We start from the raw sequence: 26,487 nt of genomic DNA, 5'->3' as shown, positions 1-26,487 counted from the left end.
TCCCGCGTCGAAATTCGAAAATTTTGCGTAAGTCGTCCGTGAATAGGGATTTACGTCATTTACGTCCACGTCGAAACCAATAGGACCGTGGGGCGTACTTTGCCGCAATGCACACTGGGATATGTACACGGACGGTGCATGCGACGTTTGTAAATTACGTCAATCGCGTAAGGTCACCCCCCATTACCATAAAACACACCCCCTCAGCTAAATTTGAATTAGGCGCGCTTACGCCCGCCCGATTTACGCTACGCCGCCGTAACTTAGCAGGCAAGTACTTTGTGAATCATGTACTAACCTCGCTAACTTACGGCGGCGTAGTGTAAACACGATACACTACGCCGCCGCAACGCTACGCCTGCCTACCTGAATCTAGCTATTTGTGATTTGGAACCGTGGGCAGAATCGCTGCACAATGCACGTTAGGGTGCCATTCGGTGGCAGCCTGTCCATAAAGGGCACAGGGGCGCCGTCCCCCTAATCCATGCGCCCGGCCCCAAACTACACGCAGGGCACCAGGCGCATGGATTCCAATGGGGTTTTTTCTTTTTTCGAAGCACATAATTAAAGCCTGAGGCTCTAATTGGCTTAAAAAAGGGTGGGCTCGGGGCGCAGAGCACTGTGCCCTGAGCCCACCCAGTTGTGTGGCAATAGCAAGTTAATATTCGCTATTGTTTTCCTGATTCTCCTCAGTCCAATCAAGAAGCAGGTCTTAAGACCCGACTGGCCGACAGGAGAAGTGATCGTATTGGCTGCCGAGGGAAGGAGGAGGAAAGCCACCGTGAAGCCAGAGACAGAGGGTGAAGCCGTCGAGGAGGAGGAGACACAGGAAGGAGCCAAAGCCGCCCACGATCTAGATGGGGCTGGTGGGGGGGAGGGGGCAACGAGCGACGGGGGTGGGGGGTTTAACTGAGCAACCGACCAGGATGGGGGGGGGGGGGGTTCGGGGGTGGCGGCAGGATGCCTTGTTTTCCTGCCCCCCCCAAAAAAAATAATATACAGCACCAGCCACCACTGGTGCCATTATCCTTTAATAGCACCCCAAGCGCTATGTGATTCTGCCATGATTGTCACACGGCAATCGCAGAAATACACGCCTTTAAAGACCACAAAAAGCTTGTCACCCAAAAAGGAGCAGAAAATGTCACTTCCTGCTTGTGTGATTGGCTTACTGATTTTCCAAGAAGTCTGCACCAAGATACAAGTAAGATTTTGGGCATCCCCCGCAACAATAATGTCATTTTTGGTGAGATACTCCCAAAGGGAAAAAAAATCTAAAGGGATGCAAACCCTGCTGCTTTCCTCATTGGAGCGCAAATTATGAAATCAGATATTTCTTCAGGATAACAAAAGGTAGAAATCTGCAACAGTTTGTTACAATCCTTGTAATGTACAGTGCCTTGCAAAAGTATTCACCCCCTTGGCTTTTTACCTATTTTGTTACATTTCAGCCTTTAGTTCAATGTTTTTTTATCTGAATTATATGTTATGGATCAGAACACACTAGTCTAAGTTGGTGAAGTAAAATTAGAAAAATAAATACATAAAACTATTTTTCAGAAGTAAAAAAAACGGATAATTGGCATGTGCGTATGTACTCACCCCCTCTGTTATGAAACCCATAAAAAGCTCTGGTGCAACCAATTACCTTCAGAAGTCACATAATTAGTGAAATGATGTCCACCTGTGTGCAATCAAATAGGTAGATTCAGGTAGAGTTAGGCCGGCTTATCAGTAGATAAGTCGACCTAACGCAGAATCTACGCCGACCTATGTTTAAGCGTATGCTCAAACAGAGATACGCTTAAACATATCTAAGATACGACGGCTTGCGCCGTCCTATCTTAGATTGCAATATTTTGGATGGCCGCTAGGTGGCGCTTCCATTGCGGTCGGCGTAGAATATGTAAATGAGGGGATACGCCGATTCACGAACGTACGCCCGGCCGACGCAGTACTTTTACGCCGTTTACGTAAGAGATAGGCCGCGTAAAGTTAGAGCTAGGCCCTAGTGGAATAGTAATGTCAAGTATGGCCGCCGTTCCCGCCGCGAAATTTAATTTTTTTTACGTCGTTTGCGTAAGTCGTCCGCGAATCGGGATTTATGTAGTTTACGTCCACGTTGAAATCAATAGGCCCGTGCGGCATACTTAGCCGCAATGCACACTGGGAAATGTAGGCACCCGGCACATGCGCAGTTTAAAAAAAACGTAAAAAACGCGAGGTCAAGCCTCATTAACATTAAACACGCCCCCCCCCAACACATTTGAATTAGGCGCCCTTACGCCCACCGATTAAGGATACGCCGACGTAACTTAGCAGGCAAGTACATTGTGAATCATGAACTTGCCTCGGTAACTTACGACGGCGTAGCCTAAATTCCTTAAGCTACGCTGCCGCAAAGTGCGGCATTATAACTGAATCTACCTATAAGTGTCCCATGATCTGTCATTACATAGACACACCTTTTTGAAAGGCCTCAGAGGCTGCAACACCTAAGCAAGAGGCACCACTAACCAGGGGCATCGGGAGGGGGTAGCTGGGGGGGTGAGGGGGGGTGAAGCCCCGAATGTGACCCAGAAAAGCCCAGAGTCTATGAAATGCTGCATTCCATTGTTAGCCCTGAGCGCCGGGACCGATCTGATCGCGAGTGCGGCCGAAAGTGGCAGAGTGTGACCGAAAGTGGCCGAATGCCATAGCCGCTGGACGTGATGACCATCTTAGCCTGCAGGCTCCAGAAGGCAGAAACGCCACATCCCCGCTCCCCGCTTGGGCGGGTGGCTCTCCTCTCCACAGCTCGGCTCCTCTCTGACGACAGGTATGTAGGTCATGCAGGTTAGTGATCAGTGTATGTAGGTCAGGCAGGTCACAGGTCAGTGTATGTAGGTCAGGCAGGTCAGTGTATGTTGGTCAGTGTATAATGTAGGTCAGTGTATGTAGGTCAGGTAGGTCAGTGTATGTAGGTCAGGTAGGTCCGTGTATGTAGGTCAGGTAGGTCAGTGTATGTGGGACAGGACAGGTCAGTGTATGTAGGTCAGGCAGGTCAGTGTATGTAGGTCAGGCAGGTCAGTGTAATGGTCAGTGTCAAGCAGGGTGTTTAGTGGTCAGCATTGACGGGCACTGGTAAGTCACACAACCCCACTGCCCAGCCCAAAAAAAAGCAGCGCCACATACAACACCACCACCCAACCCCCCGGTTTTTTTTACTTCGGGCTGAAGCCCCTGGTCTTTTTGCCACATAGCAACACCCTTGCCACTAACCAAACACGGCCATGAAGACCAAGGAACTCTCCAAACAAGTAAGGGACAATGTTGTTGAGAAGTACAAGTCAGGTTAAAAAAATATCCAAATCTTTGATGATCCCTAGGAGCACCATCAAATCTATCATAACCAAATGGAAAGAACATGGCACAGCAGCAAACCTGCCAAGAGAAGGCCGCACACCAAAACTCCGAACTGAGCAAGGAGGGCATTAATCAGAGAGGCAGCACAGAAACCTAAGGTAACCCTGGAGGAGCTGCAGAGTTCCACAGCAGAGACTGGAGTATCTGTACATAGGACGACAATAAGCCGTACGTTCCATAGAGTTGGGCTTTATGGCAGAGTGGCCAGAAGAAAGCCATTACTTTCAGCAAAAAACAAAATGGCACATTTTGAGTTGGCGAAAAGGCATGCGAGAGACTCCCAAAATGTATGGAGAAAGGTGCTCTGGTCTGATGAGACTAAAATTTTACTTTTTGGCCATCAAAGAAAATGCTATTTTTTGGTAAACAAAAAATCGCAACAAGCGTATATTAATTGGTTTGTGCAAAAGTTATAGGGCCAGATTCACGTACCTGCGCTGCGGCGTATTGTATCCCGTTTACGTTACACCGCCGCAAGTTTTTAGCGTAAGTGCCTGATTCACAAAGCACTTGCCTGTAAACTTACGGCGGTGTAACGCAAAGGCGTCCGGCGCAAGCCCGCCTAATTCAAATGGGGCGTGTACCATTTAAATTAGGCGCGCTCCCGGCCGGACGTACTGCGCATGCTCCGTTTTGAAATTCCCGCCGTGCTTTGCGCGAAGTGACGTAATTTTTTTGAACGGCGACGTGCGTAACGTACTTTCGTATTCCCGGACGTCTTATGCAAAAAATAAAAAAAATTGAAATTCGACGCGGGAACGACGGCCATACTTTAACATGGGTCGTCTAAATTTAAGCAATGTTAAAGCAGCCGTAACTTTGCGACGGGAAAAAATTACTAGCGACGACGTAACGAATGTGAAAACCTTCGTGGATCGCCGTAAATGCTCATTTGCATACCCGACGCGGGAAAACGACGCAAACTCCACCCAGCGGCGGCCGAAGTATTGCAGCCTAAGATCCAAAGGCGTACGAAGCCGTAAGCCTGTCGGATCTTAGCCAAAAGCCGTCGTATCTTGTTTGTGAATCACAAATAAAGATACGACGCGGCAAATTTGAAAATACGCCGAAGTATCAGTAGATACTCCGGCGTATCTCGTCTGTGAATCTTGCCCATAGCGTCTACAAAATAGGGGATAGATTTATGGCATTTTTATTATTTTATTTTTTTTAGTAGTAATGACCGCGATCTGCAATTTTTATTGTGACTGCGATATTGCGGCGGACGTATCGGACACTTTTTTGGGACCAATTACATTTATACAGCGATCAGTGCTATAAAAATGCACTGATTACTGTGTAAATGTGACTGGCAGGGAACACTAGGGGGTGATCAAGGGGTTAAATATGCCTAGGGAGTGAGTCTAACTGTAGGGGGAAGGGACTCACAAGAGGAGGAGACCGATCGGTGTTCCTCTGTACTGGGCCCCTCTTCTCTGACAGGACGTGGATCTGTGTATTTACACACACAGTTTGACGGTCCTGCTGTGTTAAGGGGGAATCGCGGGTGCCGGGCACGCGCATCTGTACCCGAGTGACGCGGCAGGTGCGCGCACCCCCTAGTTGGCTGAGAAGCCTAGGACGTCATATGACGCCCGGCCAGACCAAGAGCCGCACCGCCCAGCCGTCATTTGATGGCCGGCAGGCGGCAATCGGTTAAAGTTGGGGGCATGTTCTGTAAATTAAATGATGCAAAATCCTCAAACAATCCATGTTAATTCCAGGTTGTGAGGCAACAAAACACGAAACATGCCAAGGGGGTGAATACTTTTTCAAGGCGTTGTACATAGATCACCCAGAGGGGAAGGTTTGTTTCTCAACAAAAGTGGGGTTACTCTTTAAAAAACTGTCAATGCAATTGTGATATATGGACACCTTTAAAGTGAATGTAAACCCAAAAAATATTTATTTATTTTTTGATGTCACAATGTAGAGAATAAGATTTCCTATCATCTGTGCCCAGTCTTGCCACACAGAGTTAATCCAGCTCTGAGCAATCCTCGTTTATTGTTCAGTGAAAATGAACAGACTTCCAGATAAAAACCTGTCTAAATAAAAAGTCCTTTCCGTCCCCTTGCTTCGAGTGACAGGGTTTTTACATATGTCGTGCACTAGCTTGGACACGTGCACATTCCTGGATGTTTATCATAATATGGGGGGTGATCCACAGTTCATTGTGAGAGGTAATGTATGTCACTTGAAGCAAGGGGGCGGAAAGGACTTTTTATTTAGACAGGTTTTTATCTGGAAGTCTGTTAATTTTCACTGAACAATAAAAGAGGATTGCTCAGAGCTGGATTAACTATGTGTGGCAAGACTGGGCACAGATGATAGGAAATCTTATAGCTAGATTCAGGTAGAGTTAGGTCGGCGTATCAGTATATACGCCGACCTAACTCTGAATCTGCGCCGACCTATGTTTAAGTGTATTCTCAAACAGAGATACGCTTAAACATATCTAAGATACGACGGCTTGCGCCGTCCTATCTTAGGTTGCAATATTGAGTCTGGCCGCTAGGTGGCGCTTCCATTGCGGACGGCGTAGAATATGTAAATCAGTAGATACGCCAATTCACGAATGTACGCCCGGCCGCCGCAGTACATTTACGCCGTTTACGTAACGCATTACAGGCCTAAAGTTATTCCATCAAATAGATGGAATAGTAATGTTAAGTATGGCCGCCTTTCCCGCGTCGAAATTCGAAATTTTTACGTCGTTTGCGTAAGTCGTCCGTGAATAGGGATTTACGTCGTTTACGTTCACGTCGAAATCCATAGGCCCGTGCGGCGGACGTAGCCGCAATGCATACTGGGAAATGTAGGCGCACGGCGCATGCGCAGTTGAAAAAAAACGTCAATCACAACGGGTCAAGCCTCATTATCATAAAACACGCCCCCTTTGACAAATTTGAATTAGGCGCCCTTACGCCCGCCCGCTTTAGGCTACGCCGCCGTAACTTAGCAGGCAAGTACATTGTGAATCATGTACTTGCCTCGCTAACTTACGGCGGCGTAGCTTAAATGCCTTAAGCTACGCCGCCTTAAAGTTGCGGCCATCTATGTGAATCTAGCTATTATTCTCTACATTGTGACATAAAATTTTTTTTGGGGGGGGTTTACATCCACTTTAAAGGATATGTATAAGGTTGTTATTGGGGATTTAAAATATAAATAAAAGATTGGTTGGAATTCTACTTTGAATAATTTATATTGTTAAAAACAAAGGAGGTTTAGAGCAAATTAAAAAGGCTTTTCAGACGGTATAATTAGCAGTGACATGTTTGATATGTAGCACCAAGGAGACACTTTCTTCTTAAGGTCTTGCAATGTCAAGCCACATTCACAAGTATTTTTGGAACATCATCTCCAGCTAAATTTATCACAGGGAAGGTATGGGTCTGAGGAGCCGTGATACACCGTGCATGTGGAAGGAGTATGTGGCTGGGGTGGTAAAAACTGCTTGAAATTATCCATATTATTGCAGAGAAGCCTGATGCTGATAACCACTTAGGCCTAGATTCAGGTAGAATTAGGCGGGCGTAGCGTATCTCAGATACACTACGCCACGGTAAGTTTGAGCAGCAAGTCCTGTATTCACATAGAACTTGCGCTGAAACTTACGGCGGCGCAGTGTAACTGGGCCGGCGTAAGCCCGCCTAATTCAAAATAGGCTGGTTGGGGGCGTGTTCTATGTAAAATACTAGTGACCCCACGTATTTGACGTTTTTAATGAACGGCGCATGCGCCGTCCGTGGACCTTTCCCAGTACGCATGCTCCAAATGACGTCGGCAAATCGTCATGCTTTCGACGTGAACGTAAATTACGGCCAGCCCCATTCACGGACGAGTTACGCAAACGACGTAAAATTTTTACATTTCGACGGCCATACTTAACATTGGCTGCGCCATGTATTTGGTGGAATAACTTTACGCCTGAAAACCCCTTACGTAAACGGCGTATCTTTACTGCGACGGCCGGGCGTGGTTCGTGAATCGGCGTATCTAGCTGATTTACATATTCTAGGCGTAAATCAGCGTACACGCCCCTAGCGGCCAGCGTAAATATGCAGTTAAGAAACGACTACGTAGGAGACTTATGCCGGTCGTATCTTAGCAACCTTTAGGCCGGGTACACACGGACAAACATGTATGGTGAAAGCGGTCCGTCGGACCGTTTCCACCATACATGTCTGCCAGAGGGCTTCTGTACGATGGTTGTACACACCATCGTACAGAAGTCCGCGCGTAAACAATACGCGGGGCGTGTCCGCGGTGTCGCCGCGTCGATGACGCGGTGTCGCCGCGACAATGACGCGGCGACGTGGGCGGCCCGCCTTTAAAATGCTTCCACGCATGCGTCGAAGTCATTCGACGCATGCGAGGGACGGCGGGCGCCTGGACATGTACGGTAGGTCTGTACTGACGACCGTACATGTCCGAGCGGGCTGAATTCCAGCGGACTGTTTTAAAACAAGTCCAGGAATATTTGTCTGCTGGGAAAAGGCCCGGCGGGCAAATGTTTGCTGGAATTCGGCCCGCTCGCGCCCACACACGACCAAACATGTCTGCTGAAACTGGCCTGCGGGCCAGTTTCAGCAGACATGTTTGCTCGTGAGTATGGGGCCTTAAGCGTATCTCAGTTTGAGCATACGCTTAAAGTTGCGACGGCGGGGATTTAGGTTACGACGGCGTATCTACTGATACGCCCGTCGTAAGTCTATGTGAATCCACTCCTTAAGGACCAAGCCTATAAGGACCAAGCCTACGAGGACCAAGCCTACGAGGACCAAGCCTACAAGGACCAAGCCTACAAGGACCAAGCCTATTTTTGACACTCGTTTACAAATTATTTTTTGCTAGAATTGTGTTCGTTTTTTTCAAAATTGTCGCAGAGGTGATCAAATACCACCAAAAGAAAGCTCTATTTGTTGGAAAAAAAGGACGTCAATATCAATTTCACTTTCAATTTGTATTATGTCAATATGGACCAAAATCTGAGGAATGTTTCCAACACCTTGTTGAATCTATGAAGAATTAAATCAGTTCTGAAGACAAAAGGGGGTCCAACCCGGGACTAGCAAGGTGTACCTAATAAAGTGGCCAGTGAGTGTATATACAAGTGTAGCACTACCCCCGAAGGAGCTGCTGGTTTGTTTTGGGTGGCATGTTACCTTGTGGCTCCTCCGCCGTCTAGGGGTGTATGGTGAAGGTAGTAGTAATGGAATGTCCACAACAGGTGCTTTTTTCTGTGCTCTTTATTACCCAGCCGGGTAATAACAATAAAACTTGTGGTGAAGAATAGAGGTGAAGCAGAAGGAGAAATAGCAGATTCAGGAGTAACAGTAGGGAAACAGTCCTGCTTCCAACAACACTGATGCCGCGTACACACGATCATTTTTCGGCATGAAGAAAAACGTTGTTTTTCAGCATGTCCAAAAAACAAAGTTTTTCCAACTTCATCATTAAAAACGACGTTGCCCACACACCATTGTTTTTAAAAAATGATGAACAAAGCGCGGTGACGTACAACACGTATGACGGCACTCTGAAGGGGAAGTTCTATTCGCCTTTGGGCTGCTTTAGCTGATTCCGTGTTAGTAAAAGACGATTTGCGCTTTTCTGTCTGTTACAGGGTGATGAATGTGCTTACTCCATTATGAACGGTAGTTTTACCTGAACGAGCGCTCCCATCTCATAACTTGCTTCTGAGCATGTCCGGGTTTAAAACGTTGTTTTAGCCCACACACGATCATTTTTTACTACCCGAAAAATGACATAGTTTAAAACGACGTTAAAAAATGCAGCATGTTCGAATTTTTTTTTGTGCAGCCCACACACGATCATTTTAAATGACGTTTTTAAAAACGTCTTTTTCATGCCGAAAAATGATCGTGTGTACGCGGCATTAGTCTTCTTCGCCACTCCAGCCAGAGTGGGTATAGTTTACCTGGACAGGCCTCTCTCACTGACCTGGCAGCCAGAGTATCACTCGGAACTGTAAGGGAAACGTCTCTGCCACAGACCCTCCTTAGGATTGAGATAGCGGAGATAACCCTCCTCAAAAGACTTTGGCCTGGATCTCCTTCAGGTAGTTTGCAGGTGATTGACTGATAGGTGACCAACGTCCAGCCTCTCAGTACCCGGTTACCTTGATCCCCGGTGGTTTGTCAAGACCCTATTGGATCGCCAGCCTCTCGTGGCTCTCCTCAGATGGACTCCCCACCAAACAGCTTCCTCTCACTGGGAACAACGCTTGGGATCTTCTCAGGATTGGGGACCCAGTAGATCACTGGGGCCCAGCCACAGCTTTAAATGTTCTGGACCAACGTGGTCCCGGAACCAGGAACATCGCGTGGCACGCGCACCCCGGCCTGGAAGGCCACGACGTCTGTCTCATAAATACCCTCCCCCAGCATGCACAGCGAGGAAAACCCCTCCTGATAGGCTGCTGGGGAAGAGCACCCAAACCTTCGACTCCACTGCTGCCACCTGACAGCACAGCTGGGCACTGATAGGTGGCACTGATAGGCGGCACTGGCAGCATTGATGAGGAGCTACTGACAGGCATTACTGAGTGGCACTATGATGGGGCACTGATAGGCATTACTGATAGGGCACTTATTGGCACTTTTTTGGGCACTGATCGGCACTGTTGTGGGCACTGACAGGAATTTTTTAGGGGGCAGGCTGGCAGGTGTTGGGCACTGATTGGCACATTTTGATGGGAGCTGTGCTGATAATCAATGTGCTCATTATCAGCACAGACCCCCCCCAAGACAGGGAGAGCCGCTGATCGTCTCTCCCTGTCAGTGTGAACCAAGCTGTTTACCGACACTTCCTGGTTCACGCAATGATCAGCTGTGATTGGTCACAGCTTATCACGTGGTAAGAAGCCTCTGTCAGAGGTTTCATACCACGTCGGAGTTGCTGTGTGTCAGCACCTCTGATTGTTGCCCTGCGCGCCCCCGTGGGCACGTGCCGGCTGTGATATCCTAATCACATTATATGACGTCTGGTCAGGATATCACAACCACTTTGCCGCTGTCATTCTGCTATATGGCGGACAGCAAGTCATTAAATACCACTATAAGAAAGCTCTATTTGTGTGAAAAAATTATAAAAATTTCACATGGGTACAGCGTTGCATGACTGCGCAATTATCATTCAAAGTGAGATAGTGCTGGAAGCTGAAAATTGGCCTGGGCAGGAAGGGTGTAAAAGTGGCGGGTACTGAAGCAGTTAAAGAGTAAAACCAGCGGCCACACACCAAAAACTATTTTACTTCATCCTGAGAAGTGCACTGAAACAGTAGACTTTTTTTTTTTAACCACTTAAGGACCGCCTCCTGCACATATACATCGGCAGAATGGCACGGCTGGGCACACTCACGTACCTGCACGTCCTCTTTAAGTGCCCAGCCTTGGGTCATGGGTGCGCGCCCGCGACCTGGTCCGAAGCTCCGTGACTGCGGGACCCGCGGACCCTATCGCCGCCGGAGTCCCGCGATCGGTCCCCGGAGCTGAAGAACGAGGAGAGCTGTGTGTAAACACAGCTTCCCCGTTCTTCACTGTGGCGCTGTCATTGATCATGCGTTCCCTGATATAGGGAAACACGATCAATGATGTCACACGTCCAGCTCCGCCCCCCTACAGTTAGAAACACATATGAGGTCACACTTAACCCCTTCAGCGCCCTCTAGTGGTTAACTCTCAAACTGCAATTGTCATTTTCACAGTAAACAATGCATTTTTATAGCATTTTTTGCTGTGAAAATGACAATTGTCCCAAAAATGTGTCAAAATTGTCCGATGTGTCCGCCCTAATGTCGCGGTCCGAAAAAAAAAAAAATCGCTGATCGCCGCCATTAGTAGTAAAAAATAAATTATTAATAAAAAAGCAATAAAACTATCCCCTATTTTGTAAACACTTTACATTTTGCGCAAACCAATTGATAAACGCTTATTGCGATTTTTTTTACCAAAAATATGTAGAAGAATACGTATCGGCCTAAACTGAGGAAAAAAAATGTTTTTTTATATATTTTTGGGGGAGATTTATTATAGCAAAAAGGAAAAAATATTGCATTTTTTTCAAAATTGTTGCTCTATTTTTGTTTACAGCGCAAAAAATAAAAACTGCAGAGGTGATCAAATACCACCAAAAGAAAGCTCTATTTGTGGGAAAAAAAGGACGCCAATTTTGTTTGGGAGCCACGTCGCACGACCACGCAATTATCAGTTAAAGCGACGCAGTGCCGAATCGCAAAACCTGGCCGGGTCCTTTACCTGCATTTTTGTCCAGGTCTTAAGTGGTTAAAGAATGGGTTGCTTTTTTTTTCTTAAATGGGCTTGTTACTGTATCTACCCAATTTAGATAAAAATGTGTTTCATTTCTATAAGAGTTTAGCATTAGATGATGAAAGTGCAGCAGTCAGGGTGACACATTGCCACATTTTCTAGAAAATAAAATAAACTAATCACAGAAAGTGTAACATTAGCAAGACTCCGGACGCGGGACGGATCCCTTTTCTCCTCTGTAATCATATATGCTTCTAGTGTAATTAGTATAGGAAGCAGAAGCCTAAAGTCAGGCCTTTCCTGTAATGATTCATTGAAAGGAACCAGTAATGAAGTCACCACTAGCTCACATATCATTAACCATTTAGATTCCCATTTCATTGTGCATCTATATTTCTGGTTATCCCAAGGTTAACCTCTTCCTACCTATCCATAGTAGATATTAGGGCAGGTATGTGCAAAGACCGGCCTGCGGACCAATTGCGGCCCACGTTCTGGTTTCGGACGGCCAGCCTGGTAATTTTGACATATATATCTTTTGTGGCCCCCAACTAATCCCCGAGCGCCGGGGGCTACAAAAGACATAAATGCTGGGTGCCTTGGAGGGGATGAGCGCCGTAAAGGATACAGGAGTATTTCCTGTTTACACAGCGTCCTGTGTAAAAGGTAGGCCCATCTCCTGCGCTGCCATTGGACAAAAAAAAAAGATGCCAATCAGTGCCCACAAATGGGCACTGACTGGCAACATGGGTAGATCAGTGCTGCCCCACAGTGTACATCAGTACCACCCCAGTGTCCATCAACACCACCCCACAGTGTCCATCAGTGCCACCCCAGTGTCCATCAACACCACCCCACAGTGTCCATCAGTGCCACCCCACAGTGTCCATCAACACCACCCCACAGTGTCCATCAACACCACCCCACAGTGTCCATCAGTGCCACCCCATAGTGCCCATCCATGCCCAGTGCCTACCTATCAGTGCCCATCTGTGCCACCCATAAGTATCCATCAGTGCCACCCATAAGTGCCGCCTATGAGTGCCCATCTGTGCCGCCTATGAGTGCCCAGTGCCGCCCATGAGTGCCGCCCATGAGTGCCCATCAGTGCCACCTATGTGTGCCCATCAGTGCTGCCTATGTGTGCCCATCAGTGCTGCCTATGTGTGCCCATAAGTGCCGCCTATGTGTGCCAATCAGTGCCGCATACCAGCGCCGCCAATCAGTGCCACCTCATCTGTGTCCGTCAGTACTACCTCATCGATGTCCATCAGTGCCATCTCATCGGTGCCAATCAGTGCCGCCATATCAGTGCCCGTAATTGAAAGAGAAAACTTACTTATTTACAAAAAAATTAACAGAAAAAAATAAAAACGTATTTTTTTTCAAAATTTTCAGTCTTTTTTTAGTTGTTGCGCAAAAAAAAAATCGCAGAGGTGATCAAATACCACCAAAAGAAAGCTCTATTTGTGGGAAAAAAAGGACCCCAATTTTGTTTGGGAGCCACGTCGCATGACCGCGCAATTGCCATTCAAAGTGCAACAGTGCTGAAAGCTGAAAATTGGCTTGGGCGGGAAGGTGCGTAAGTGCCTGGTATGGAAGTGGTTAACCACTTGTCCACCAGGCCTATTTTGGCACTTCTCTTCTTCATGTAAAAATCACATTTTTTTGCTAGAAAATAAATCAGAACCCCCAAATATTATATATTTTTTTTTAGCAGACACCCTAGGGAATAAAATGGCAGTCATTGCAACTCTATTTCTCGCACAGTATTTGCGCAATAATTTTTCAAACGGCTTTTTTTGGGAAAAAAACGGTTTCATGAATTAAAAAATAACAAAACAGTAAAGTTAGCCTAATTTTTTTGTATAATGTGAAAGATGATGTTACGTCGAGTAAATAGATACCTAACATGTCATGCTTTAAAATTGCGCACACTCATGGAATGGCGCCAAACTTTGGTACTTAAAAATCTCCATAGGCGACGCTTTAAGATTTTTTAAAGGGTTACTATTTTCGAGTTACAGAGGAGGTCTAGTGCTAGAATTGTTGCACACGCTCTAACGCATGCAACGATACCTCACATGTGGTTTGAACGGCGTTTACATATGTGGGAGGAACGTACATGCGTGTTCGCTTCTGAGCGCGAGCTACCGGGGACAGGGGCGTTTTAAATTTTTTTTTTTTACCCTTTTTTTTTTTTATCACTTTTATTCCTATTACAAGGAATGTAAACATCCCTTGTAATAGGAATAGTGTGTGACAGGTCCTCTTTATGGAAAGATGTGGGGTCAATAAGACCCCACATCTCTCCTCCAGGCTTACAAGCATGAGATCGTGAAAACATTTTTACCGATCCCATGCCGACAGCCGTGATTGCGGCTTTGTTTACTTCCGGGTACCCGGGCGTGACGTCATAATGTCGCGCCCGGGCCTTCGACGGTCATAGCATAGCATCTCTATGCTTCCCAGCCAGCGCCGGCCAATTCGTTCTACAGGCCCCCGATGGCACGGTAGAGCCCGGAGAAGCACCGGATGGCGGCGGGAGGGGGGGGGGCGAGCCCTCCCGCTGCCTTTAAGAGCGGTCAAGCAGCGAAACTGCCGCTTTGATCATTCTTATCGTGCACAGAATCGCCGGCTGAAGACGGTGATATCTGAATGATGCCTGTGGCTGCACCCATGATTCAGATATCACCGCACAGTCGAGGACGTCATGTGACGTCCTCGGGGGACAAGTGGTTAAAGTAAAGGTGCGTGTTTTAAGCCGATAAATACGGTATACATCCAAAAAATACGCCAAGCTCATCTCTTCACCACACACAGCCACAAAGGTGAGAGAATTCTTGTTGGGCAGTGTATTAGTGCTCAGAGGAATACACTTAGACAGAATTTTAATGGTATAAAGTATGTCAGGCAAAATGGTCGGCCCTCAAGCATGTTCACTTCATCAAATATGGCCCTCTGAAAAAAGTTTGGACACCCCTGTCTTAGGGTGTTTATGCTCAACCCAACGCAGTATCCTGGCTTAGGCCAACAAGGCCCAGGTCTAGGACAGCACTTTGCAGGGGGGCAGCACGGAAAGAGTCCCCGCCGGCTTGCGCTACAATGTTAGTGTAACGCAAGCGGCGTTTAATTTTGACTGTCCTATCATCCTGGACCTCAAACCTTCCTCACTGTTCTAGGTTTTCTGTTGCACCATTGGCATGGTTATATTTTCTTAGTCCTCTCCATAAAATTATCAGAAATTTGTGCTTAAAGTAGAACTATAGGCAACACCTTTTTTTTCATTTTGGATAGAGTAAGGGAGGGTTATAGCCCCTGTCAGTTTATGTTTTACCATCCCTGTCCCATTGCAGAGATTTCCCTTCATGTCCTGCCCCATAGCCAAACAGGAAGTTAGAGGAAATCTATGCAAATTAAGGGAATTCAATCCCCCAACGGCCCTAAGAACTAGTGTCCCCACTTGAAAAGTTCAGGGCGGGTCTTAAACAGAAAGGGGTGTGGCCTTGACAGGAAGGGGTGGGTCATATTTAAATTAAGGGGTGCACAAGTTTAGTCAGGCCTAGGGCAGCACAAAACCTAAATACACTACTGGCTCAACCTGAGCTGTAAATGTTTTTTCTTTGGTGGGGTGGAAGTTTAGACTTGGGCACCTAGGGAAAAATAATTAGGTGCCACGTGCAGCTTTGATTATCCAATGTCTTGGTTTTATCTTTGACTATGATCATATACAGTATATAATTTGGTACCGCACTGCCCACTCGTTGCTGACCATAGACTAGTCCAGTGATGGCGAACCTTGGCACCCCAGATGTTTTGGAACTACTTTTCCCATGATGCTCATACAATCTGCAGTGTAGCTGAGCATCATGGGAAATGTAGTTCCAAAACATCTGGGGTGCCAAGGTTCGCCATCACTGGACTAGTCTATGAACCTTGCTATTGTCTCTTACCTTGGCCCAATGCCACGCTATGGCTGTCTACCCTGGTTTACTTTGAGATCTGGCTTTGAACTTCCATAAGTTTTCCTGATACCTGCATGCTGACAACATGGGTGGTCCCTGCTGTTCTGAACTTACTGGCCTGATAGGAATCCTGGTGGAATTGTGCACATATACCCAGGTACATTGGAACCTTGGCTTACGAGTAACATGGTTAAAATGAGTTTCGAAAGACGAGCAACTTTTTTTTAAATAATCCTGACTCAGTTTGCGAGAATTAAAGCTAATGGGGTGTGCAGTATGGCATTTGGCCAGAGGTGTGGTGGCGCCGGTGACACTAGGAACAGTTCAGAAACACTCGCAAAGACTCCATTCCCAAGTGTTTTCAAGCCTTTCCGAGATGAGCCGAGCTATCCCCGAGTATTTCCGAGGCTCTCCGGCACCCCCTCCACCCCCTGGCCACGTGCGGTATTGCATACCCTAGAAGTCAATGCAAAACTATTTATCTTCGTTTCCATTGACCTCTATTGGGAAACTCGCTTTGATATGCGAGTGCTTTGGATCACAAGAATTCTCCTGGAATGGATTATGCTCATAATCCAAGGTTACACTGTGTAAATAATTATCAATAAAGATATTTACAGATGAATGTTCCAACAAAGTCCCATTGCAGGGGCCCATGAGGATGATGCGTCTTTGTGCCGGGGACCAAAAGGCAAGAAGATCTGCAGTGATAAGGAGATCCTCCAGCCATTACCCAACTAGCCTAACCTAACTAGCCTGGAACCCAGTCCTAATTGTATGGCAATAATGGTCCCTTCTGATCTGGTATTAGTAGTATGCAGCGGCGGCTGGTCCGGTCGGTCGGGTCCGGAGCACTTGCCCCATCTATGGCAGGCGGCTTCCCCTTCACTCTCCTCTGAAGGGCCTCACGGGCGGTTTCCCCTTCCCCTGCTCGGCAGCTTCCATCTCCTCCCTCCACCTTTTCGGCCAATCGGAACGCTTCTCCTTTCGGAACAATCAGGAAACGGGTCATGACCCGCTTCCTGATTGACGTGGAGGAGATCCAATGTGAAAATTGCCAATATTCATTTGCTATTGTCAACTTGATGGGCTTGGTTTGCAGTGTTCTTTGCCCCCAAACCCACCCCATTTTGCCATTTTGAATCTTATTAGAGCCTCCTGCTCTAATCACATGCTTCAAAACCCCCCCCCCTATTGGAATTCATGCACTCGGTGCCCTGCACGAGGGCCAGACACATTGATAGGGGGGACGGCGCCCGTGCACCCTTAATGGATGGGGTGCCACTGGTAGCATGGACAGAACATGTGGCTGAGACTTTCTCACTCTCTCTCCACCAAGGTTATTTAGAGCCCAGGTTGAGCATGCCAAACCATGCCCCCCCCCCCCAAAGAGGTATGAGCATTATGTGTCAGCAAAAATGCCCTCCCTCCCCAAAGAAATTGAGCACTAATCTGCATGCTTACCCCATAAATCCCCCCTCCTCCCAGTACAAATCCACCCTCCCAGCAGAAATCTTTGTCCGCCATCCCCACTCAGTTCAAATCCCGTCTATCTCTAAATCCCCCCTGCACAACCCCCCCCCCCCCAAAAAAAACTGATACCCGCTGGCTTCATAGTTTTCCAGTGCAGTGCATATATGCACCTGCGTCAATGTGTTTTTTGCTTGTTAATGTGCGTTGCGTTAAGGCAGTCCAATTACATGACTGGTCTGGCAACACACCAAAGTGGTAAAACCCCCCAAAAAAGCAGACGGTCACCACTTTTGAGAATACAGTGCACCATAGGTTGTAGTAGCGCATTACCATACTTTGGAGCTGCATTGCTTTAATGCTTTAGGGTGCTATATAAATGTGCTATATAAATTGCGTTAAAATTCATTCTTAATTGCAGCTTAACTCATACAAAAAAATAAGTAAACATTTATGCATGCCTAGTATCAACTAACCCTTCAATCCAAATATCTGTGCATACAGTTGCTTCTGCTAGCATTCCTGGGTAGTTTAACATGCAGCTACTGACACCTAGTGGCCTAATGAAATATTACACAAAATTGTACACACTTCAATTTTTATATACAGTACAGCAGTGTTTTTCAACTCCAAGTACCCCCAACCATAGCTGCCAACTGTCCCTGATTACGAAGGACTGTCCCTGATTTGGAGCAATGTCCCTCTGTCCCTCTTTCCCCCTCATTTTGGTCTGATCTATATAGTTGTATATAAAATGCACTTTATCTTTCAAAAAGTGTTTCCCAGTGCTAAACCTTTCATCCAATTTCTAAATTGCTGCATTTGTAAAATTTAAAAGCCAATATAAAGGAATAGTAGTGGTAAAAAAAAAAAAAAAGCCCTTGTGGATTTAATTACCTTTTTTTTTGGTTAATTCTCCTTTAACCAGTAGCCTACCGCCCGCCGTCAAATGACGACGGGACGATAAGCCTCTCGTTCTGGGGGGACGTCATATGACGTCTTCGCCTTCCTGAGCCACTACGGGGCGGGCGCACACCACAGGCGGCGATCGCGCGCACCTGCCGCGTCACTGGGAACCCGATACGCGTGCCCGGCAGCCACGATGTCCACCGGGCACCCACGATTGCCCAGTAACTGAGCGGGAGCGTGGATCTGTATGTGTAAACACACAGATCCACGTCCTGTCAGGGAGAGGAGACCGATGGTGTGTCCCTTGTACATAGGGACACCGATCGGTCACCTCCCCCAGTCAGTCCCCTCCCCCTACAGTTAGAATCACTCCCTAGTCTACACATTTAACCCCTTGATCGCCCCCTAGTGTTAACCCCTTCCCTGTCAGTTACAGTTACACAGTAATCAGTGCACTTTTATAGCACTGTTCGCTGTATAAAATATAAATAGTCCCAAAATAGTGTCAAAAGTGTCCGATATGTCCGCCACAATAATCGCAGTCACGATAAAAATCTCTGATCGCCGCCATTACTAGTAAAAAAAATGAATAAAAAAAAATGCTATAAATCTATCCCCTATTTTGTAGCCGCTATAACATTTGCGCAAACCAATCAATATACGCTTATTGCGTTTTTTTTTTACCAAAAATATGTAGAAGAATACGTACTGGCCAAAACAGAGGAAAAAAATAGTTTTTTATATATTTTTGGGGGATATTTATTATAGCAAAAAGTAAAAAATATTGCTTTTTTATAGCATAAAAAATAAAAACCTCAGAGGTGATCAAATGCCGCGACGCTGTCATATAAGGATATCCACGCATGCGTCGAATCATTACGACGCATGTGAGGGATGGGTTCGGACGGATCGATCCGGTGAGTCTGTACAGACCACCGGATCGATCCGCTGGTTCCGATTCCAGCGGATAGATTTGTAGACATGTCTACAAATTTTTATCTGCTGGAATTCGGAAATATCCGCGGATAAATATCCGCTGGAACGTACACACCAGGGGATCTATCCGCTGAAACCGATCCGCTGAGATTTTTCAGCGGATGGATCCTCTCGTGTGTATGGGGCCTTAGGCCGGCTTATCAGTAGATAAGCCAAACTAACTCTGAATCTACGCCGGCGTTTGTTTAAGTGTATTCTCAAACAGAGATACACTTAAACAAAGCTAAGATAGGCCGGCTTGCGCCGTTCTATCTTAGCTTGCAATGTTTCTGTTGGCCGCTAGATGGCGCTTCCATTGCGGCCGTCGTAGATTATGTAAATGAGGGGATACGCCGATTCACGAACGAACGCTAGGCCTACACATTACGCATTACGTCGTTTCCGTAAGGGATAGGCCGCCTAAAGTTATTCCATCTATGAGGTGGAATAACAATGTTAAGTATGGCCGCCGTTCCCGCCGCGAGGTTTGAATTTTTGACGTCATTTGCGCAAGTCGTCCGCGAATCGGGATTTACGTTGTTTACGTCCGCGTCAAAATCAATAGGCCCGTACGGCGTACTTAGCCGCAATGCGCCCTGGGAAATGTAGGCGCCCGACGCATGCGCAGTACGCAAAAACGTCAAAAAACGTGAGGTCAAGCCTCATTTCCATACTACATGCCCCCCTCCTAGTAATTTGAATTAGGCGCCCTTACGCCCGTTCGGTTTAGGCTACGCCGCCGTAGATTAGCAGGTAAGTGGTTTGAAAATCAGTACTAGCCTAGTTAATTTATGGCGGTGTAGCCTAAAAACACTAGGCTAGGCCAACCTAAAGTTAGGCCCATCTACGTGAATCTACCTATTTGTCTTCATTATACATTTTTGTACAGTATACATTATAATGGAGCCTCGCCTAATTTTGTGTTGTTGCCTTGACAACATCTTCCCACAGCATTGGATTGGGTGACATGGCAGTATTAACAGGCCTAGACCTAAAGATGCCTTTTTGGGGGCGCACCCAGGGCTTTTTTTCAGCTGGAACTTTGGCCCACCTCTGGCTCAAGCCCTCCGCTCCCTGCCTACCACTATAATTTGTAAACACAAGTCCAACTCCTGTGTTTACAAGTGGCAGCTGAAGAAATGTGAAAGTGAGATGTGGATGGGGGATGCAGAGGTAAGCGGCTGTGCACTCTCTATGTAGCTCTCCCCAGGGCCGTCTTCAATATTGACTGGACCCTGGGCAAACATTTTCTCCCCCCCCCCCCATTAAATTTTGCTCTCTACCTGCTCTGAGACGTACAATAAATACAGGGCCGTTTGAAGGAATTAGGGGGCCCCAAGCAAAATGGACATGGAGGCCCCCCCCCCCCTGCACGCACAGCGCAGAACCACAGCAAGTAGAAAACCAACAGCCGGGTGGATGGAAGGGGTGATGGTGGGGCAAGATGAATCACTAGTGCCCCAGCATAGCATGACATATAAAAGAGGGCTGCATATGGTGTAGATCAACCAATGAATTTTATTTATAAACATATCTTTCAAATCAGTGTAAATATAGCCAAAAAAAGTGATCACAAAATGGTAAAATATAAATAAAAGCAATGTGGGAAGCATAAAGATGCCAGCATGACCTACCTGACCCCTACACTGACCTACCTGATCCCTACACTAACCTACCTGATCCCTACACTGACCTACCTGATCCCTACACTAACCTACCTGATCCCTACACTGACCTACCTGATCCCTACACTGACCTACCTGATCCCTACACTAACCTACCTGATCCCTACACTGACCTACCTGATCCCTACACTAACCTACCTGACCCCTACACTAACCTACCTGATCCCTACACTGACCTACCTGACCCCTACACTGACCTACCTGATCCCTACACTAACCTACCTGATCCCTACACTGACCTACCTGATCCCTACACTAACCTACCTGATCCCTACACTAACCTACCTGATCCCTACACTGACCTACCTGATCCGTACACTGACCTACCTGATCCCTACACTAACCTACCTGTGATCCCTACACTAACCTACCTGATCCCTACACTAACCTACCTGATCCCTACACTAACCTACCTGATCCCTACACTAACCTACCTGTGATCCCTACACTAACCTACCTGATCCCTACACTGACCTACCTGATCCGTACACTGACCTACCTGATCCCTACACTAACCTACCTGTGATCCCTACACTAACCTACCTGTGATCCCTACACTAACCTACCTGATCCCTACACTAACCTACCTGATCCCTACACCAACCTACCTGATCCCTACACTAACCTACCTGTGATCCCTACACTAACCTACCTGATCCCTACACTAACCTACCTGATCCCTACACCAACCTACCTGATCCCTACACTAACCTACCTGTGATCCCTACACTGACAAACGCTGTCACTGTTCCATCAAATGCTCCTACTGTGCCCCCCCTGTCTGATAGAGGGGGTGGCTGGAGAGAGGGGGTTGGCGCCCTTATGGACACACTGCCTCTAGATAAACAAGACCCCCAGCTAGGAGGACTGTGTGTGTGTGTGTGTGTGGGGGGGGGGTGATAAGAAGGGTCCCTAATAAAGGAATCCCCCTCTCTTCCCCCTCCAGTTATGAGGATTGCAGGGGGTGATATTAGGGGACCCCCATCCAGGAAAATAGGAACTCCCCTCCCTCCCCCACCAGTTAAAAAAGACCCCTAGCTTGGATAACTGCAGGGGGGGTGATGTGAGGACCTTGCTCACCCCCTCTAATAGAAAAAAAAGAGCACTGGCCAGGAAGACTGCAGTCCCCCCCCCCAGAAGGTGAATAGTGTGTGACTGTGAACAGATGCAGAAAGTCATTATACACACACAGCAGCCCCAGAGGGGGAGGAGGGGGGGGGGGACTCACAGTAAGATGAGGAGGAAGAATTCCTGCACAGCTCTGATGTCTGCAGCTCTGGGCTGTCTGTCACAGCTGTCTCTGTCTGTGTTCTCCATGCTGTATGCTGAAACTTCTCTCCCTTCACCAAGTGTGTTCAGACGATCCCGGGCTCTGCACAAGGGGGAGGGTGGAGACGGGGAGAAATACGTGCCCCCTTCCCTTATTGGTCAAAGCTGTGAAAGCAGACAGTAAGGGAGAGGAGGATTGGTGCTACAGGGCTGCCACTATTTGATCGGGTCTCGAGCAGATTCAAACCCCTAAGCACTAGCGCACAGGAGAAGGAAGTGAAATCCTCCTCCACCTTCAAGCAGGGCAGTGACGTCACTGGTTGCCAGACGCTAGGCGGCTATAGCAACCAGTGATTTGGTGTATAGTCAGGTGGAGGCGGAGCCAGAGCCAAAGCTATGGTGGCTCAGTCCCATGATTTCCTGAATGTTCCCAGTGTTCTTTTTATTCTGGGACAATGTACGTGGGCACCATAGTTGGGGGCCCCCTTCCAGCTCGGGGCCCCAAGCAATTGCTTGCATTGCCTCTCCTGTTCCAACGGGCCTGAATAAATAGCAGCTAGACTCAAAATCAGTTTATTGAAACAGATCAGGCCACAATTGCGATTGGTTGCCTTACCACTCACTGACTGGTTGCTAGAGGTTACAGCACACATTATGGCCCACTGATTATTTGCCGATTGCTTGCTAGAGATTACAGTACATCAATACTGCTCACTGATTGGTTGCTAAAGGTTATTGGACAGCCTTACCACTCAGTAATTTGTTGCTAGAGGTTACTGCACATTATTACTGCTCACTGATTGGGTGCTATAGGTTACTGCCAGTCTGTGGCTATTTACATATCAATGCTGCTGATCCTCAGCTATTTGCATAATAATGCTGTCTATATTTACATATCAATGCAGGTTATTTACATGTAAACACAGGGTCTGCAGGTGAGTCATCTGTACATGGCTATAGGGCAGAGCTGAGCAGCATTATTAACAGAAATTCACACTGAGATATCGGGACACAGCACATGACTAAAACTTCAAGGAAAGTTTTCAAGGGAAAAACTAGGGTAGTTGGCAAATATGAGGCAGCTGCTTTGAGCCCCACAACAATGATGGGCCCAGGGCAGCTTCCCCTTTTGCCCTGCCTTAAAGATGGCCCTGGCTCACCCCCAAACTCTGCACTTCCCCACACCCCAACACTGCAATCTGTATGAAATGCCCCTTAAGATCCTCCCACTGTTAGTTAAATTTGACCACACTATTACCCACTACCGGTATGTGATGAGGTTTGGAGGGTGTGTGTGTGTGATTTTGTTTTGGGAGGGAGCAGCTTTTGAGCTCCTGCACCTAGAAAAAAAAGCCCTGGGCGTACCAAAGGATAAGGTTTTTTGAGAGGAAGCCCCACACAGTATATGAATATGTCGTGCCTACAGTCAAGCATGGTGATGGGAGTGTTATGGTCTGAGGCTGCTGCTACTGGTACTGGGAATCTAGTTCTTAAATCTTTGGTACCTCCACCTAGAAAGGTCTTAGCACATAAGGGGGGCCCCTCCCAAAAAACCTTCGTCCCAAGGGTGTATCACTTACATAATCTCTTAAGCCTTGTACACACGATCAGTTTTATCGATGGGAAAACTGTAAGGAGAGCTTTTAGCCGGGAATCCCAGCCGTGTGTATGCTCCTCGCAGTTTTTCAGATGAAAAAACTGCCCAAAATCCGTCGGACAAAAAAAGAGAACCAGTTCTCTTTTTTCCCGCTGGGAAATCCGGCCGACTCTTGTCCGGCTGTTTTTGGCAGTTGTCCTATGGGAAAAACTGCGATGGAGCAAACACACGGCCGGGATTCCCGGCCAAAGCTCCATCACAGTTTTCCTGTTAAGAAAACCGGCCGTGTGTAGGGGAAGGACTGAACCGAGCAGGTTCTCGGCTTTCCCGGCTGTAAAAAGTCCGCTGGGAAACCCAATCGTGTGTACAGGGCTTTAATCTTGCATCTATGAAGAAATGTAGGTCTACATTTGAGTTAAGTTGCTTTACTTGAACTTGATAGGACAGGAGGACAATGGAGGTGACATACCTAAAACTTACATTGGGTAGACGGATGGGAAGGTGGTGATCACCCCCCCCCCCCCCCGTGGAAGGTGGCGATCAGGAGGATCTGGGGTATGGATGCTGCTCCTCACTCCGGGCCATTTTTTCTCCTCCCGGTTGAACAGGAAGTGGGTCCAAGACACCCTGGCCAATTGGTGGCCTGCATGTAGATTTGGGGCTGAGCGCATGGATTAGGGGGGGCACCCCTGCGCCCCGTATGGACAGGTGGCCACTGATAATGGCAGAATTTAGCACAATACATAGAAGCGTTTTATAGGGATATTTGACATTGCTGATGAATATTTAACAAATATGTTTGTGAATTCTCACGAATAGCTTTTTTTTGTGATAGTAAAAGTGTTCAGATTCGATTTAATGAAATTATACAGTCTCTCTTAAAGTGTATGTAAGGCCTAAACAGAAAACATTAAAAAAGCTTTCCCACTCGATCCAAAACTACGAAAAAGTTTTACGTTTGCAAACTAACTTTATTGTCCAAAATCAGTCTCACTAGAAGCTTGCTATTATGTCTGGTGCCTGGGACGACTGCTCGGTTTGTGGGTGTACATGTATGGGCAGAGCTTTGGTAGGACAGATGTACTGAAAGTCAGACCTTCCTGCCACAATCTCGTACCTAGGACAAGCCTTCGCTTTGATGTAATCTATTGGGTAGATTCACGTAGGGGCGCCTAAAATTAGGACGGCCTAGCCTACTTTGTTTAGGCTACTCCGCCGTAAATTATTTAGGTTAGAAGTGATTCTCAAACCACTTACCTTCAAATTTTCGGCGGCGTAGCCTAAAACGAGCGGGCGTAAGCGCGCCTAATTCAAATGACTGGGAGGGGGGCGTGTAGTATTGAAATGAGGCTTGACCTCACTTTTTTTGATGTTTTTTACACTGCGCATGCGCCGGGCGACTACATTTCCCAGTGCGCATTGCGGCTAAGTAGGCCGTACGGGCCTATTGATTTCGACGCGTACGTAAACTACGTAAATCCCGATTCGCGGACGACTTGCGGAAACAACGTAAAAAATTCGAACCTCGCAGCGGGAACGGCGGCTATACTTAACATTGTTATTCCACCTCATAGGTGGAATAACTTTAGGCGGCCTATCGCGTACGGAAACGACGTAACTCGACGGTGTAGGCCCGGCGTACGCTCGTAAATCGTCGGGAATCGGTGTATCCCCTCATTTACATAATCTAGGCCAGCCGCAATATAAGCGCCATCTAGCAACCAAAAGAAACATTGCAACCTAAGATAGAATGGCGCAAGCCAGCCTATCTTAGGTATGTTTAAGTGTATCTCTGTTTGAGAATACACTTAAACATAGGCCGGCTTAGATTCAGAGTTAGGTTGGCTTATCTGTAGATAAGCCGGCCTAACTCTTTGTGAATCTACCTATATGTACTGTACTATGTTCTACCTTCATCCCTATTATGATGGTACCCTATTGTCTTACCTAACTTATATCTTGGAAAATCTCATATGTTATTTGATCTATATACAGTACTATATACTACCCCCATCCCTATTGTCAGGGTACCCCATTGTCTTATCCATCTTATATCTAGAACAAGACTACACATTGATGTGCTCTATATACAGTACTATGTTATACCCCCATTCCTATTATCATAGCACCCCACTGCCTTACCTTATCATCTCAATAGTTAATGGTGCCCTTTCCTTTTAGAAGTTCTCCAGGTCTCCACCACTCAGGTATTCCATAACAAAAAATGTGCAGCCTGTGCAGAGGAAAGAAAGACCCAGGTTATAGAAATGATTCACTTTTTAAATCACTATGCAGCTTTGGGTGGATTGTGAGAAAGGTAGGGGTCACTTACAGTTGTACTCTGAGAGGATAACCATTTAACACCAACCTCTTTCACAAAATTTATAAAAGGTAGAGTCACTTATATTTGTCTGGAAGGTACCATATGCACGAATGCAGAATGGGCTGGCACAAACTTCCTTCAGTATGTGGCTCTCGTTGAGGGCATCTTTGTAGTCTTTCCGGTTCTTGATTAGGATTTTGACAGCCAGCGGTTTATCAGTGGAGGTGTGTGATGCCAAAACCACCTAGAGGAAACAGAGGGAGAGAAATTATAGCTGACAATTAGAGATATGTATTGCCATTTAATACTTTATTTACGGGTCCACAATAATGGTAGAATCGTTATAATGTCATTTTTATCATCACAGGGTCTACAATTGTGAAACAGCTGAAATTATGGGACCTTCTCTCACTCCTGGCTGGAGATATAAGTCAATGAAGAATCGACCAAGAAAGGTGAGATCATCCTATTTCACCACAATTCATTCCTTCATAAAGAAGTTGTTCTTGAAACCAAGTTTCACCACCCTGATCCATTATTGATTTATATAAAGTTAGACGCCTAATTAAACATTGAGCTGAAATCAGCTGAG

General features: G+C 46.8%; 1 long non-coding RNA gene across 1 annotated transcript in view; it reads right to left on the bottom strand.

The window, feature by feature from the left end:
• LOC120928518 overlaps positions 1–26,148 on the bottom strand; it is a 30,902-nt gene extending 4,754 nt beyond the window's left edge. Inside the window, exons 1-2 of the long non-coding RNA XR_005747200.1 lie at positions 25,905–26,148; positions 25,715–25,805 (exon numbers count right to left, since the gene is read on the bottom strand). This is a non-coding gene — a long non-coding RNA (uncharacterized LOC120928518). The remainder of the gene's footprint in view (positions 1–25,714; positions 25,806–25,904) is intronic.
• Between the last annotated feature and the right edge of the window lie 339 nt (positions 26,149–26,487).

This window comes from Rana temporaria, chromosome 2 (assembly GCF_905171775.1).
Source record: "Rana temporaria chromosome 2, aRanTem1.1, whole genome shotgun sequence".
Lineage (NCBI taxonomy): Eukaryota > Metazoa > Chordata > Amphibia > Anura > Ranidae > Rana > Rana temporaria.
Note: the sequence above shows the minus strand (reverse complement) of the source record. Positions and strands in the feature narration are given on the sequence as shown.